At 40.3% G+C, this 17607-nt stretch overlaps 1 non-coding gene across 1 annotated transcript; it reads left to right on the top strand.

Moving 5' to 3' along the window:
- Positions 1 to 11033: 11033 nt before the first annotated feature.
- Positions 11034 to 11163, top strand: LOC115870251. Its single transcript, XR_004046620.1, has one exon. It is a non-coding gene; the product is annotated as a small nucleolar RNA SNORA17 (small nucleolar RNA).
- Positions 11164 to 17607: the final 6444 nt, after the last annotated feature.

The following is a 17607-nucleotide window of genomic DNA, read 5'->3' as shown; positions in this document are numbered from 1 at the left end:
GAGGTGGGCAAAGGACCTGAACAGAAGTTTTACAGGGGCAGAAATCCAAATGGCCAACAAACTTGAGAAAATGTTCCCGATCTTTAGCCATAAGAGAAATGCAAATTAAAACAACAATGAGGTACCTGCTAGCACCGTCAAAGGTACCCCAATTCAAAAAATCAGAAAGCAACAAGTGTTGGAGGGGCTGTAGGGAGACAGGAACTCTTGTCCACTGCTGGTGGACCTGTAAGTATGTAAAGCCATATGGAAATCAATCTGGCGCTATCTAAAACAGATGGAAATCGAGTTACCATACGACCCAGCAATCCCCCTACTGGGCATATACCCAGAAGAGGCAAAAAACAAACCAAGGCCAGACATCTGCGCTCCAATGTTCATTGTAGCACAGTTCACAACTGCAAGGAGTTTGAAACAACCCAAATTTCCATCAACTGATGATTGGATTAAAAAGCTGTGGTATATACTTACAATGGAGTACTACACATCACTAAAAATCAGTGATGAATGTATGAAGCACATCGCTGCATGGGAAGAACTGGAGGAAATCATGCTAAGCGAAGTAAGCCAAGCACAAAAGGACAAGTACAACATGAGTCCGCTGAGGTAAGCTTTAAAAAAAAAAATGCAAAGGGGGCATAGGGGAAAAGGGGAAAAGCTAGTGTATACAAACAAAAGCTTTGTATACAAAGCTACTGTATACAAAAAAGCTACTGTATACTACCTGAGGACCAGGTAGTATGGCAGGGACCAGACCAAATACAGGGATTCACATGGTAGACAACTAAAAAGGAGGTGGAGAAAGGGGAAAAAAATAAGAATAAGAAAGAAATGGGTAGCGAGGGCACAGGGCATCAACCTCACCGAAGGGAGGTTATTATTTATATCTCCACAGGAAAGAGAGACCAGACTTCAACCCAGTGCTCCAAGATGTGAATGCAACATGCTGGCATGGAGTAGGGAACCAGCGGAGAGGTCTGGGGGGCTGGCGTCAATCCCAACTACTAAGTGGACACCCGCCCCTCTCCCCAGATGAATTTATTTCAAGGGAGGGCATTGAATCTGCAGCACCGGGAGAGGGACATATCTGATGGGAGCACACGGGAGCAGATGAAGGGGAGGAGGAGAGAGTGGAGTACATCCTGACCCACCAGGCCATGAGGACCATGTTCCCAATTAGAGCAGCCAGTCCACAGAGAGGACCACATGGCCGGTCCCAGTATGAGACATGACGCCCCTCACTGACCCATAGCCCTAAAAGAGACAACACCAGAGACACAGTGTGGGAATTGCACACAATCTGATTCCGCCACACCGAGGCAAAACACTAAGGGGGTGCAACAGAACAGCAAGGGAATGGAGCGGCAAGGTCTCCACAAAATGCTTAAGGTTGACTATGGGGCCAGGGCGTGTTGCCCCAACAGACTTGACTGGAAAACACTCCTAAAGGCCAACAAACAATCCTTGAACTAACTACACACTTTTCTTTCTTGCTGTGCTTTGTTTGTTTGTTTTTTGTCATTGGTTTGATGTTGTTGTTGTCTTATTGTATATTGTTGCTTGCTTTTGCTGTCTTGTTTTTGTGCATGTTATCTCCACAGGTCTGTCTAAATAAGATAGGCTGGATAAACAATCTGGAGGAGATGGGGATGTGGGGGGAAAGGTAGTGGTGTTAACAAACCCAGGGACAAGGGAACAACAAGCGATCCAAACTGGTGGTGAAGAGGGTGTGGGAGACCTGGTAGGGCATGATCAAGGGGAATGTAACCAAGAGGAACTGCTGAAACCCTGGTGGGGACTGAGCATGATAGTGAGATAGGAGGAAAGTCAAAGGAAATAGAGGAAAGAGCTGGGAAGCAAAGGGCATTTATAGGGGTCTAGATAAAGATATGTACATATGTCAATATATTTATATATGAGGATAGGGAAATATATCTATGTGTATATATTTATAGGTTTAGTATTAAGGTAGCAGAAGGACATTGGGTCTCCACTCAAGTACTCCCTCAATGCAAGAATACTTTCATCTATTAAATTGGCATGCTATGATGCTCACCTTCCTGACACAAATGCTGAAGACAAAGTGGATGAATAAGTAAATGTGGTGAAGAAAGCTGATGGTGCCCGGCTATCAAAATCTATAGCATCTGGGGTCTTAAAGGCTTGAGGGTAAACAAGTGGCCATCTAGTTCAGAAGAAACAAAGCCCACATGGAGGAAGCACACCAGCCTGTGTGATCATGAAGTGCTGAAGGTATTAGTTATCAGGATCAAAGAACAAAAAATCATATCATTGTGTGCTCACCTCCATGATATGATCGCTGAAGACAAATGGGTGCATAAGCAAATGTGGCTAAGAAAGCTGATGGTGCCCGACTATCAAAAGATATAGCATCTGGGGTCTTAAAGGCTTGAAGGTAAACAAGTGGCCATCTAGCTCAGAAGCAACAAGCACACCAGCCGGTGCAATCACGTGGTGTCAAAGGGATCAGGTATCAGGCATCATCAGAACAAAAAATCTTACCATAGTGAATGATGGGGGGAGTGCGGAGATCCAAAGCCTACATGTAGGCCACTGGGCATCCCCTTACAGAAGTGTTTCAGGGAGGAGACAAGCCAGTCAGGGTACGATGTAGCAATGATGAAAAATATAACTTTCCTCTAGTTCCTCAATGGTTCCTCCCCCTCACCACTGTCATTATCCCAATTCTACCTTGCAAGTCTGGGTAGACCAGAGGATGTACACTGGTACAGATAGGAACTGGAAACACAGGGAATCCAGGACAGATGATCCCTTCAGGACCAGCGGTGAGAGTGGTGATACTGGGAGGGTAAAAGGAGGGTGGCTTGGAAAGGGGGAACCAATTAGAAGGATCTACATGTGACCTTCTCCCTGAGGGATGGACCACAGAAAAGTGGGTGAAGGGAGACGTTGGACAGGGCAAGATATGACAAAATAATGATTTATAATTTATCAAGATTCATGAGGGAAGGGGGAGCGGGGAGGGAGGGGGAAAATGAGGACCTGATAACAGGGGTTTAAGTGGAGAACAAATGTTTTGAGAATGATGAGGGCAATGAATGTACAAATGTGCTTTACACAATTGATGTATGCGTGGATTGTGAGAAGAGTTGAATGAGCCCCTAATAAAATGATTGGAAAAAAAAATAAACATTTACAATCTAGACCAGAAGGGTCTCAGAATGACTTGAAGACTCCCTGAAAAGGCATGTTAGATAATATAAAATGTTTATTCTTTAAATTTCTAATTGTAACTATTTAATAAGGGACTGTTGAAAAGCAAAAATTTAAAAACAACAACACAAAAACAAATCAAAGATTGCTAATCCCTAGCTCAAGGTGGTTTAGTTTTTGCCCAAATGCCAGCATTTCATAACCCCCAACCTCTCCTCCAGAGAAGGCTGAGATTATAATGTGGTCTGGGTAGGGTAAGGTTTCTCACTGACATACATGCATGGAAACCCAGAGGGGGCAGTTCTATGCTGTGCTATTGGGTTTCTCTGAGTAAGATGGACTCCGTGGCAGAAAGAGCCAAGTCCAAAGTTCTTGTGTTGAGTTCACAAATAGAACTGGAATTTCCATGATAGCCCACAGTCTTTAATAATGAGTTAGCAAATGGTATTAGCCCCACTCTTAACTTTGATAGGGCTAGATTGGAGGATTTAGTTTATATATGTGACAGAAACTTATATAAGGTTAAGTATAAAAGTATTGCTACAAAATCATGGAAAACTTATTAAACAAAAATGTCAAAAAGTGAAGCTGTATCTCCTACTTAGGTCTGTACACTTCTGAAGCCAGTGTTTCCGTTTTTATGGCCATTCCTGTCATAAGACTGGACAATATTTGTTTTTTTTGTTCAAAGGGCACTGTAAATTGGAACTGACTCCACAGCACTTAATAACAATAACCCTTGCTTTAAAAAAGCTGTCCTCTCTGATTTACAGCACATCAAAATGCCAGCTTTGGCATCCTCAAGGGACCAGACTATGTTGCTTTAAATTTTTCCTTGATTTTGAGGAATCCTAAGAAGTCTGAAGGTAAAAGATTATAATGTGGTCTGGGTAGGGCAAGGTTTCTCACTGACATACATGCATGATAGCCCTTGCTACCCATGAAGAACGAGCAGAACATATTGTCATGATGAGGGAGAAAAATTTCTAGTATAAATTACCTGGCCTTTGTATCATTACCAATGCAGATTTTGATTTTCTTAAAACTACTTCATAATAAGTTCCTGCTACAAAGATTCCTCACGTGGTATCCCAAATCACAGTCACCATAACCTTGAAGTTAATTGGCTCAGCAGATCCTCCCAGAAGATACTATTTGTTTCTTACTCTTTGGATTTTATTGGTAAGTCCATGATTCATCCCCACTTATGACTTATTTCGTGAACTTGGATTTGGTAGTTTTGATCCTACTTCAAAGACAGACGGACAGGTCAGCTCTTTGAGCTACCTGATCTTCATGCATTACTTTTGGCATCCCTGAGGTGCACGTTTGCTGAGATCAAAATGTTTGCTTAAAATTGAAACTGTCAAACAATGTTAGATCCAAACTTCTGTAGCTATCATGTCAATGCTAATTCTATGGTCTTCTTCCATCAGTTTCTAGACTTCAGCTACAGTTTCCTCCTGAGTTGACATTGATGGCCTTCCCTCTCTTGCTATATATTTGAGATCTTCCCGAAATTCCTTAAAACACTTGATTCATCTAAAACTTGTTTTATGAGGACTGTGTTCCCATAAACATGTTGCAAAGCTTCAATTATTTGGGAAGGTGCCCTTGAGATTCGTTTAAAATTTTTTATATTAGCACTGATCTTAAAATCATTTTCCCATAGTACCAACATATCTTTTTATCTTGAGAAGGCATTCTTTTGAGACTCAAACACATGTTAAAGATAAGTTGTCTTCTGTCATCTACTGATTGCAGAGACATTTTTATACAGGTTTTGTTTGGAATCAACCTATTCATGTATGATCTGTGGCTCTGGTATAAATACGTTTTGACTTAAACTTGTGTTTATTCAGATCACACAGATGTAAGACCACATTATAGGGATGTTTAAATATCCATAGATCTTCTCAAATGGGACAGGTCCTTATAAAACAGATAGTGAATAGGAGCTGGGGAAAAAGGGAGCTACTTGCCCAAAGAAGTTAATAGCAATAATAAAGAGGAACTAAACTATGCATGCTTAACAGGTTATTCCTAAGTTCATCCATCCTATAAGTCACTCTACTCTCCCTAGAATGAAGTGTGCAAAGAAATAGTAAGAGTTCAGAGGAAGGGAGAGAGGGGGATCCAATCGCAATGATCGACACATAACCATACACCCCTCGCCAGGGGGAAGAACAGCAGAAAGCATAGGGGCAGGAAGACGGCAGTCAGTGTGAGATATGAAAATAATGTACAATCTCTCAAGGAGTTATGAGGGTGGGGGGAGGTGGGAGAGAGGAGCTGATACCAAGGACTCAATAGAAAGTAAATGTCTAGACAAGAATGAAGGCAACATATGTACAAATTCACCTGATGCAAGCAATGTATGGATTGTGATGAGTTGTAAGAGTCCCCAATAAAATGAGGAAGAAGAAGAAGAAGAAGAAGAAGAAGAAGAAGGAGAAGGAGAAGGAGAAGGAGAAGGAGAAGGAGAAGGAGAAGGAGAAGGAGAAGGAGAAGGAGAAGGAGAAGGAGAAGAAGAACTAATAGCGTATCGTGGACAAGAGCAATGGCAACACAGCAGCTAACATGTATGAGCTCTTCCTATGCACAGGCATCTGCTCAATGCCGTAGCTACCTCTACATTTGCTTCTTATGGGTTGGATATTCATATTCTCATTTTATAATTTTGGAAAACAAGCCCAAGTATTATATCAAAACTTAAAGAGCTGAACGCAGCAAATTTAATATTGGAGTCCTGATTGGCTGGCAAGTAACCTTGTATTTTTTTGCATACACCACGGTTAATACATGTATAAACATTAAGGGACTGGGTTACGAGAACTCCTGGACCCTCTGGCTCTCTATTTTTCTAGGAGCTGACCGTGTGAAAAGCTGCTGCTGGTTAAATGCTACCCCAGACGATCGCTTGTCTTCTTCCCACTTTTCCTTCTGCCGTGTTACTTCTCTGGAAGTTCCAAAGGGCTAATTGGAAAGGACTTGCATAAATACAGTAAAAGTCATTATGAGGTTATCCAAAGGACAAAATGGGAAAGGAAGGCATGCTACAAGTGGAGAATTGTTCTAAATTAGTATTATAGTCTGGTTAAGCCTGCTCAGTGTTTAGCAGAGGAAAACATATGCGAGGGCATTGCTAACTTGGTTTCACTTCAAATTTTATGATACAAAGAATATTTTAATTTAAAGACGTATAATAAATATTTAACAGCTATTATGTTAGCTCTCAACATGTCAAAATTTTGTTTCTGAAGAATCATGTAGAATTCTAACCATCATCATTGTACTGCTGTGTGGACACATTAACTGTTATATTACTTCTCATTGTATAAACCTATCCTTTTATATAGAAATAATCATAAGTGTCCTGGTTTTGTTTCTCTAGAGAACTCTGCCTAACATAGGAGTATTCCATACAATTATTAAAAGGTATACATATTTCCCTATTTAATAAATATCCTGCTGGAAAATGTACTACAGTCTGACTTCCACTGTGATATGGTTTATATTAGCTGTTCTCACTAAGCTGCAATTTCTACATCTATATAAAAGTTCAAAATGATACCATTTTCAATGACTAATTATGAGTTCTTAAGGAAAATAATGTGTATGAAAATGCCTAACTCAGTACCAAGTCTGCTATTAATATTAATAAATTCTAGATTATATTTAACTTAATTGAAGTGTATCATTATATTTTCTTTAAAATCTCAGCTCATTTTCTTGACAACTCTCATAATCTTATAAAAGGCTTATGAGAATTTCCATTCATTCAATCTTTCATTGAAGAAACATTCTTTGAGTATCAAAAAATTGTGTATGCCAGATAAACAGGCTTTAAAACCTTTATGGCAAAGTATCATTTTATTTTTATTTTATTTTTCCACACTTTTGAAATCACCTCATACTATGTCAATCTCAAGAGATGCAGAAGATTAAAAAATGTTTGCAAGTTGCTTATGAATGGATAAAAACCAAGAAATTACAAATACATAAAACAATGTACAGTAATGGAACTCATTAAAACAATACCTCAATGATAGAAGAGTAATGATCCTACCTGTACTTTTAACTGTGCTGCTACTTGGTGTCCTTCTTTGGAAATTCAGCATTTAAACAAATCACCTGGCCTTGTAGGTAATGCTAAGTTTTACTTATAAGTTAAAAGTGCTTGTCTGTGACATGACAATGTGCAAAGAACTTTGGAACAAAATAACTGTAAAGATCAGCAGTTGTCATTTAGATCTGTATTGTCATTCAGGAGTTGCATCAATGGGATAGCCAAAACATAGTTATTAACCTTAGCTTTCTCTTCTATGAAGAAATAGCATTATATTTGTTATTTATTGTGAAGATTAAAGAAGACAATGCTCATTACTTATTAATATGTTTAGGTTCCAAAGACCAATTTGTTGTACAAAACTTGGCAGAGTGTAAAAATGGAGGATGGCAAAATGAATACTGCACAATTATGTAACTACCAAATGATATCATTGCATAATAACTGCCAAGTCATTGAGTATTGTAACCCAATATGACTCTTGCTTAGCACTCCGGTGTCCATTCTTGCCATTTGAAAAATCTGGTAGCAGTAGTTTTTTGGGTTAATATTGTTATGAATGTGGCTGGATACTGAGATAGTCAATAAGTGAGTAATCTAGATGTATTACACAATAACTAACCAAAGTTCTGGAGACTATAGCAACATTTGTAATTAATAATTATGGAAAGTGCAAGAAAAAATCTAGAAGGTATCTTTATACCCAGCAGCCATATTGAATGGTAACTGAAGGTCAAGGTTGACTTTAGTGTATCCGTTTAATGCTAGATAGGGGCATACTTCTATCTGCCAGATGCAATGACAATGTTTTCTCAAACAAGGATGGCAAATACATGATGTACTTGCTGACACCCTCACAGTAGGTATCTCTTTGATTACAGAACCCTGCACTTACTGAGTTCAAATGAGTTCTCAACATTCCTCACCAACACTTTCATTCCAGGTGTCACTACCAATCTATCAAAGTTAAAACTCTGTAGAAACTTATTTGTCATGTTAGATTCATACAGTCTCTTGACAAACAGCCATCTTGGTATGGCTCCTAAGGCTTCCTTGCTGTTAATACCATGTGGTCTGAAATGATGCAGTTAGCTAGAAGAAACATCACAAAATAAGAGTATATTTTTAAAACACTGATTACAAAAAAAATCAGAATCATATAAAATGAATACTATGACCAAAGCACCTAGTGATTACAAATGTACTTACAGCATATGTATCCCAAACGTCCTTAATTTCTTGTGAATTGTCATGACAACCGAGCACTACCTGAAGTCATCTGTTATGTCTTTCTAATACTTGGGGGTGAAAGTCACTCTTAACACTTAATCATTAAGACTATGGACTTCGGCACCTCCCTGCTTTGGTGTCCACCCCAGGCGAGACCTTACCTGTAGTTTATACACCTCTAAAATATGCCACTTAACATTCCTAATTTCAAAAAATTCCAAGGGATAAATGAGTTAGACCATTGCTTCCCAAAGTGGGTGATACTGCACCATTGGGATGCTGGAATGATGGGGTGGAGGAGGGCTGCCAAAGTAGATATCTATACTTTAGTGTTCTGGACTATAGGACAAAATTTTTAATTGCCAGGGTAGGGGCACTGAGAAGTTTTTTCCAGAGAAAGATAATAAAACTTAGCAATATTTGTTGGATAAAACTGCTGCACTAGACCTCTTTAAAATATTGAAGAACAAGGATGCTGCAGGTGAAAATTGAAAAACGAATAAATAAGACCAGAGAAGATGCATTTGAATTACGGTTTTGGTGAAGAATACTGAAAATATCTTGGATTTTCAGAAAGACACACAAATCTGTCTTGAAAGAAGCACAACCAGAAAGTTCCTTAGAATCGAGGCTGGCAAGACTTTGTCTCATATACTTTATACATGTTTTCAGAAGAGACCAGTCCTTGGAGAAGGCCATCATGCGTGGCAAAGTAAGGTCAGTGAAAAAGAGTTGTGTTGTTTTAATTAGTGTTCTCTATTTTATCTCTAGATTCTAATATCCATTGCAATAGTCATACAGAACTCATAACAATCATGATAAAGGATTTCTTGAGGAAATGAACAAATTATAATACCAGTAAGAGATGCTCGGGGTTGAGTTGTTTATCAGGACACGTTATGAAGTTTGGTGTTACAAAGTTCTCCAGGCTGCCAAGCAATGCCCAAAGGGCACACCACTTAGTGGTAAGCCTCAACTGGGAGGCATTCCGCTCAAGTTCCGTGGGTCAGCAAACCACAAACCCAGTGCCCTTAATTAAGTGCCCAGAAGCCCTCGCTCTGCTAGCCAGCCTCCTGCACACAGCACTCGGATTTATTTGTTCCGTGGGTTGGAAAGCCCATCCCTTTCTCTCGTGCTCCGGCTCCTGGTTTTGAGGCTACTCCTCCAATATTGAATCCAGGTGTTTTCCTCTGGAGGGGTCAGAGGTCAAGAAGACATGCTCCACTCCTCCACTCCCACGCTAGCTGGTAACAAGTTCCCCCCTGTTGCTTCTCATGGGCCCATTTTATACACAGCAGGATAGGACTCCAGGGAATTCTGTTCACAATTGCTCACAGGTAAATCCTATTAGTATCTTCCCTTATGTTCTCACCAGACTCACACAGGAAAAGTCCCTTGGTGGGAGTTACAGACTTTGTCGAGAAGACCCCCATTAAAGAATTCACTGCCCCTGCAAAGAGCAAGACCCTTATGGCGATGGGTTGACACAGTGGCTGCAACATGGGTCAAACATAAGAATTGTAGGGCTGGCCGAGAAAGGGGCACTGTTTTCATTCTGTGGCACATAGAATCACTCGGCTTTGGAACCAACCTGATGACACCGAACAAAAGCAAAAACAGGCACATGCCTAGCTTAGAAAAGTATTATTACCCACTTAAAACAATCAGCATGATCGATGCATAAAATGCATAAATGACATACAACAGTCATCCCTTTTATGAGTTATTTAGAAATGTATCTCTTATTTAACCACCTCCAAATGTTGATATGGACCAGCTTCAGTCATTCCCCAAAGTTTCCTCTGTTCTTTTGTAGCCAATTTCTTCCATCAACACTGGCCCCTGACCATCACTGTTCAAATAACTACTGCCCATAGTATAGTTTTATTTTTTGTAGAATGTTGTGCAAAATAAATAAATAAATAAAATAATACGATATGCAATATTTTGTATCTAGATTCTTTTTCTTAGCACAATGCTTTGGAAATGTGTCAATGCCTGTCCTAGCTTATCATTTTTCACCAGTAAAGATGAAGAAGTTCAGTTGTATAAATGCACGATGTTGATTTATAACTTACCGTTGTTGCTACGAAGTGCTGTCAAGTCAGTTCTGACTCATAACAACCTTATGTATCCATTTACTGGAAAGTGTACGTATGTGTTATTTCCAATTTTTGTCTATGTTAAAGGTGCCAAGGATTTTTGTAAGCCAGAATTAATATGCAGTTTGATTTCTTTTGGTAATATACATGAGATAGCTTCAAAAAGCTCATGAAAATATTTCATTATCTTTTAATTCCATTTGTTCATGAATTTTCTAAAATCCCATATTACATGGTATTCACATGATTTGTGATTCATATGATATTCAAATGCATGTGATTTTATAAAGTGTGAAACTACTCTGTAAATTTTTATATCATGTTTTATAGGCCCACTAGTCATGTGTATTGTTAGTTTTCTTAATTTTTGCTGTTCTAGTGAATGTGTACGTGAGAGTGGTTCTAAATTATATTTCTTAAAATATATAACAAAAGTTACTGCCCCTAGAGGCATTGCAGCGTGGCCACCCTGCCACAGCTGTGTCATTAGAGGGCAAAGAGAAGAGGGGCTATGTCTAGGCTCAGGGGTCTGACGTGAACCACCTGACTGACTGCTAGCCCCACAGTCCTATTGCATCCTGTGTGACCTGGGGAACCTGAAGGGTGTGGGGGAGGCAGGTTCCCTGCTAACTCGTTTTGCAAAGTGACAAGATCCTGGCAGCTGGATGACAGTGCAGGCCCTCAGCTGGTTAATTTAATGCATGAAGGCAGGTGATGTCCCGTCGTGGGCACTGGCCACAGTCACTGACCACCACCATTCTGCCAAGACTCAGCCGCAGACCATGGTACAGACTGCAGGAGCCCCCTCCATGCCAGGAGCACATCCCACTGTGACAGCCACAGACACTTCAGGGTGGTCGGGGGGCGCACAACAGCCTCGGTGGGACACAGGCAGAGTTTGGCAGGTGTGGACTGAAGATGACCCCATGTCTGTCCCACACGGCCGCCAGCTGAGGGGGCTGCTGGGAGGAGTGGTGAGGTCTGGCAGAAGCTCAGTGGAGAAGGAATTCTTTCAAAATAAAGTGAACTGAAGGTGGTGTGTGGGGAAAAAATATATAACAAAAGTTTATAAAATTTGCTATTCAAATATATTGTTCAATGACGTGTCTGCTTATATATTTAAACTTAATAAAAATCATCTTTTTGAGTTGTCACGGTCTTGTATATGTTAAGGTTACACGTATTTTGTTGTATTTTTAAATTTTGTGGAGTTTCTGTCTTGCTTTTACATTTCCTTATCTTTTAAAATTCGAGTGTTTAATTTGTATCTTTTTTTTAGGATCCTTGCTTTTTGTGTTCTACTTTAGATACAAAAATTTTACCTATTTTTTAAAACATGCTTTCTTTGTATATTTGTTTTTAGATTTAGTCCATTTCTATGCAGCATCAACTCCATGGCAATGAGTTTTGTTTATTTTTGTTATGAACTGTTTAATATTAATTTGGTATGTGGTATGAACTAAAAGTCAAGGTTCATTTCATTTATATAGACAGATACTGTAGAAGCAGTCATTGGAAAGGCAACCTATTCTCCATTGCACTATGGTAGCACTTTTGTTAAATCAAAATCTCTGGACTTTTTATTCTATTCCACTGGTTTTAAACTTTATTATTTTACTTTTTTATTTCCTCCTCTCAGACTTGTCTTGGTTATCCTAGGGCCTTTACTTAGGAGCTAAGTAAACATAGCAATGCTGAGGTAGTGGAAACAGTTTACATTAGACAGCTCAACCAAATGTCAATGTGCACACAACCAGTGCTGTTCAAGTAGATCAGCCTGGTCATCTGCTTCCCCTGACATTCCAATCAAGAAGACCCTCGGAGAAATTCTACTCTAGTGCATGATGTTACCATGTGTCAGAATCGGTATGATGGCAGCTGGTAACATCATTACTTATAAAATGTCCCCTTTTGGGATTTTTTAAAACAGATTTGACACCTAACATACTTTAGAATAATACTACTCAAAAGCAGAATATTTATGAGGGAGGGAACGAGTCTTAACCAACCTTCTGTAACTAGTACTGACTGGTATTTTAATCGGATTTACATAGAGCTAACCATAAAGGCACCAATTTAGTAGTTTGAAAAATGATAGAGTTATCCTACAATAGAAATTATCTCCTGTTTAAAAAAGGCCATGTGGCTCATTTGTCTACAGGATAATCCTAAGGCTTTTCATGAGAATGGCCTTCCACAGCATACGGAATTGGTCTGTCTTGTCCATCACTGTATTCCTAGAATTGTGTAGGGTGTTTGGATTATATCACATGATTAATAAGCATGTGTTGAACGAATGAACAAATCCAGACAATTTGAAATGGCATCCAAGGCCCTGAATAGTTAGCCTTGGATTTATTTATCATTAATTCCAGGCCTTGTAAATTCTGACTGGGACATGGAATGAGAATTATTTGAATGAATTGTTTGTAACAGGTCTATAAAGAGAAAGTCCAAATCAATTTTGGTTTGAAGATTGAGATACTGGAAAAAAGACTGGGTAACATCTTGGCTAGTGACGTGGATTTATGTGATATTTATTTGGGAATTAAGAGTACAGTGAAAGCTTAAGTGAGACTTGGAATTGCTGTGTAGGAAATTTCAAACAACTTCCTTTGGCATTGGTTGTGGAGAAAGGAATCTCCTTTGAAGACTCAAGGTTGACGCCAATAGATTCTATGCTATGATGAGTTGTCTAGAGAAATACCAGTGACAATTACAGATGTATAAGAACAAACTTTATATTAAAAAGTAATTTGATATCAAGAAGGCGTATCAGAAGAGCCCAACTCAAGTCCATCGGTCTGACCCTAGCTTGGGACCTCTTCAAACTCCTGAAGCAACATGCTGGTGACTGAGAAAAGTGAAGTGGGAAGCAGGGGGATCAGAGGCAAGTGGGTGTAGAGTCACATGGATCCAATGTCTGTGGCATTACGGCAGGGCACAGACAGTTCCCAGAATCCATGGACCAATGGGGCTACTGTTTGGGGCAGACACAGAATCTAAGCAAGCAGGAAGGTGGGGCGATGGGTGTAAAAGAGAGAGTTCCAGTGCCTTTTTATTTTATTTTATTGGGGTTTTTTACAGCTCTTATAACACTCCATATATCAATTGTATCAAGCAAATTTGTACATATGTTGCCATCATCATTTTCTAAACATTTACGCTCCATTTGAACCCTTGGTATCAGCTCCTCTTTTTATCCTCCCTTGCCCCCTCCCATCCTCATGACCCCTTGATAAATTATAAATTCTTATTGTTTGCATATTTTTCACCAACTGCTGTCTCCCTTCACCCGCATTTCTATCATTCATCCCCCCTTGGGGGCACAGGTTGGGGGTTATGCATTGATCATTGGAATCAGTTCCCCCTTCCTCCCCTTCTCCCCTCAACTTCCCCCTACCCTCATGGTATCATTACTCACATTTCTGTTCCTAAGGGTTTTATCTGACCTGGATTCCGTGTGTGGTTTCCTTTTATTTGTATCAGTGTATATACTATGGTCCAGCCAGAACTAAAAGGCAGGACTGGGGTCATTATAGTGGGAGAGGTGAGGAAGCCTGAAAGACCCAGAGGAATATTGTGTTTCATCGATGCTATATTGTCCCCTGGTTGACCGCTGGTTGACTCATTCCCTCCTTGTGACCCTTCTGTAAGGGGATGTGCTATTGTCTTCAGATGGATTTTGGGTCTCTACTCCAAACCCCCTTATTCGCAACACTATGTTGTTGTTGTTGTTTGTTTTATTTGGGGCCTTCTGGTGCCTGTTACCTGATCACGTCGACGCCTCACAATTGCACAGACTGGTGTGCTTCTTCCACTTTGACTTGTTACTTCTCTGCTAGATGGCCACTTTTTTAACTTCAAACCTTTAAGACCCCAGATGCTATATTTTTTGATAGCCAGGTACCATCATCTTTCTTCACTGCATTTGCTTAGGCACTCATTTTGTTTTCAGCAATCGTATTGGGAGGGTGATCATCACCAAATGCCAGGTGGTTAGAACAAAGTGTTCTTGTGTTGAGGGAAGGCTTGAGCAGAGACCCAAAGTCCATCCATTTCCTCAATGTATTGCCATGTAAATATATGTACATAGGCCAACACCTCTATTTTTATGAATTAATCAATTTACATATGTGAACACTATGTTTATACCTCTATCCAAAGCTTTGCTTCCTAGAAATTTCCTCTGTTTCCTTTCACCTTCCACCTACCACACCATCATGCTTGACCTTCTTCTGCTTCTTAGTAATTCCTCTTAGCTAGATTGCTGTTGCTACAATAGCCCTAGGATCTATACATCCTCCTTGTTGTTGATTTTAATTCCCTAGTTGTTCCCTTGTCTATGGTGTTTTTTGCTCACTGCTACCTTCCCCCACTTCATTCTCTCCCGACGTCCTTCCAGAACAGTATGTCCCATTGCTTTCTCCTCAGGCTTGCTTCCCATGCCTATCTTGTATAGGTAGGTAAACAACAACAATGAAGACAAAACAAAAAGAATGGATAAAAAGAGGGGGGGAAAACCTAGGACAAAAGTTAAAAGTGTATATAATTCCAAGTCTGTCCACTGACTTTTATGACTATCTCCCCACAGTCTTTGGAGGTTCCGGGAACTGCCTCTCCCAACCTGAAGTCTACTTTGTGGGTTTCTCGGGGGCTTTATGGCTTTGCTTTGCTCCTGTTGCTGATCTGTTATGTTCCCTTCTTGGTTCACCCCACTGTGAGGGAGGTCAGACTGGACTCACCACCCCATGTTTCCCCAGTTTTGTCCTCTGTTTCAGTATGCTCCAGCAAGGGGTCCTATGTCTCAAGATGCTGTCACCTCTACAGTCCTCTCTATGCCTTAGCAGCTCTGTGCAGGGATGTTGTCTTCGGGGCTTGGTGTGCCAGTGTGGGGCCAACCCCTCACTCTCTCTTTTCCCTTCTTGATTTGATTCTGTGTGAGCGTGGCAGGCCAGCCCCTCGCCCCAACCTGTAGATTTAGTGTTGTTCTCTGTAGCACATACTTCTAGGGAGGGGGTCAGTTTGGCTCTGATTGGGGTCGACCCTGTAGACCTCTCTGTTCATGAGTTGTGGTTAAGTTGCTCTCAAGATTTGGTGCCTTGTGGTGGGGTCTGCACTCTCCATCTCATTTCTGTGGAGACATAAACAATACCCTTCCCCTGGGTGGATTAGAGCCCTGCTTCCCCAATGCCATTGTCTTCTCCTCTCCCACCCTCTTTTCTCCCTCCAACCCCCACCCACCACTTTTCCCCTTCACTGTGTTGGAATAACATGAATATCCTTGGATTTGGTCTGTTCCCTGCCTGATTGTCTGGGCCTCAATCTGTATAGTGTGAGATAAGTGGCTTTTCTACTATACCAAGTGTGCTCATTATATGTACCTCACTGGACTCATCTTGTACATGTCCTTTTGTGATTGGTTAATTTTGCTTAGCATAATTTCCTCCAACCCTTGCCATGAGGCAACTTGCTTCATGCAATTATCAATGCTTTTCAGGGATTCATAGTACTCCATTTTGTGTATGTGCCAGAATTTTCTAATCCGTTTCTCTATAGATGGAAATTTAGGTTGTTTTAAATTCTTTGTGATTGGGAATTGCACTGTAATAAACATTGGAGTGCAGATGTCTGGTCGTGGTCTACTTTTTTCCTTCTAGGTATATGCCCAGTGGAGAAATTGCAGGGGCATAAAATAACTCAATTTCCATTTGCTTTAAATATCACCAGATTGCTTTCCACAGAAGCTGTACGTATCCACAGGACCACCAGCAGTGGAGGAGACTTCCTATCTGGCCAAATCTCCTCTAACATTTGTTGCTCTCTGATTTTCTGATTTGGGTTATTCTCAAGGGTGTTATGTGGTATCTCATGGTTGTTTTAATGTGCATTTCTCTGATGGCTAATGATCAGGAGCATTTTCTCATATTTATTAGCCATTCGGGTCTCCTCCCTAGTGAAATTTCTGTTCAGGTCTTTTGCCCACTTACTCAGGGGCTTAACTCTTCCTCTTTTTGCAGGCTAGGAGGGTGTTAAAGATTTTAGTCATAAGCTCTTTGTCTGTTGTCATTGCTAAAAATCCTCTCCCAGTCTGTGGGTTCTCTTGTTACTCTCTTGGTTAAGTCTTTTGATGCACACAGGTGTTTTATCCTTGGTATGTTCCACTTGTTGACTTCAGCTTCATCTGCAGCATGTGTACCCTTCCCTATTTCGGTTAACCTTTGTATTCCCTGTGCCAAGATTGTTAGGTTTGTTCAGATTCCTTCATTGGTGGTCCTGATAGTTTGGGGTTTTACTTCTAAGTCTGGGATCCACTTTGAGTTTGTTCTTGTGCATGAGGTGAGGTAAAGGTCTTGCTTCATTTTTCTATAGGTGGATATCCACTGTTTCCAGCACTAATTAAAAAGGGGATCCACCTTCCACTTGATGTTTGTTGACCCCTTGTTGAAGATAAGTTGTCTATATGCTGATTGTTATATTTCTGGGTTTTCTGTTCTTTTTCTTTGCTCTGAATATCTGTTGTCATTCCGGTACCATGCTGTTTTAAACATGTGGCTTTGTTAAAATCAGGTAAAGTGAGCCCTCCAACTTTGTCCTTCTTCCTGAGGAGTTCTCTGCTAATTCTGGGCTTCTTTTTTCTCCATATGAAATTGGTGGTCAGTTTCTCCAATTCTTTGAAGAAGGTTATTTGTATTTGAATCAAGATAGCATTAAACATATAGTCCCTTGGGTAAGATTGAAATCTTTACTATAGTGAGCTTTCTGATCCACTAGTATGGGATATTCTTCCATTTGTGGAGGTCACTTTTGGTTTCCTGTAGTAGGGTTCTGTAGTTTTCCTTGCATAAGGCTTTTGGGTTTTTTTGGTTAGGTATATCCCTAGATATTTCAATTTGTTCTTGGCTATTGTGAAGGTCACTGCCTTCTTGGTCTCCTTTTCCGTGGTCTTGTCCGATGTATAAAGCAAATCAATAGACTTCTGTTTGTTAACCTTGTATCCTGCCACTCTTT

The sequence above is a fragment of the Echinops telfairi genome, unplaced genomic scaffold (assembly GCF_000313985.2).
Source record: "Echinops telfairi isolate 266 unplaced genomic scaffold, ASM31398v2 ScPeMD7_443;HRSCAF=831, whole genome shotgun sequence".
Classification (NCBI taxonomy): Eukaryota; Metazoa; Chordata; class Mammalia; order Afrosoricida; family Tenrecidae; genus Echinops; species Echinops telfairi.
Note: the sequence above shows the minus strand (reverse complement) of the source record. Positions and strands in the feature narration are given on the sequence as shown.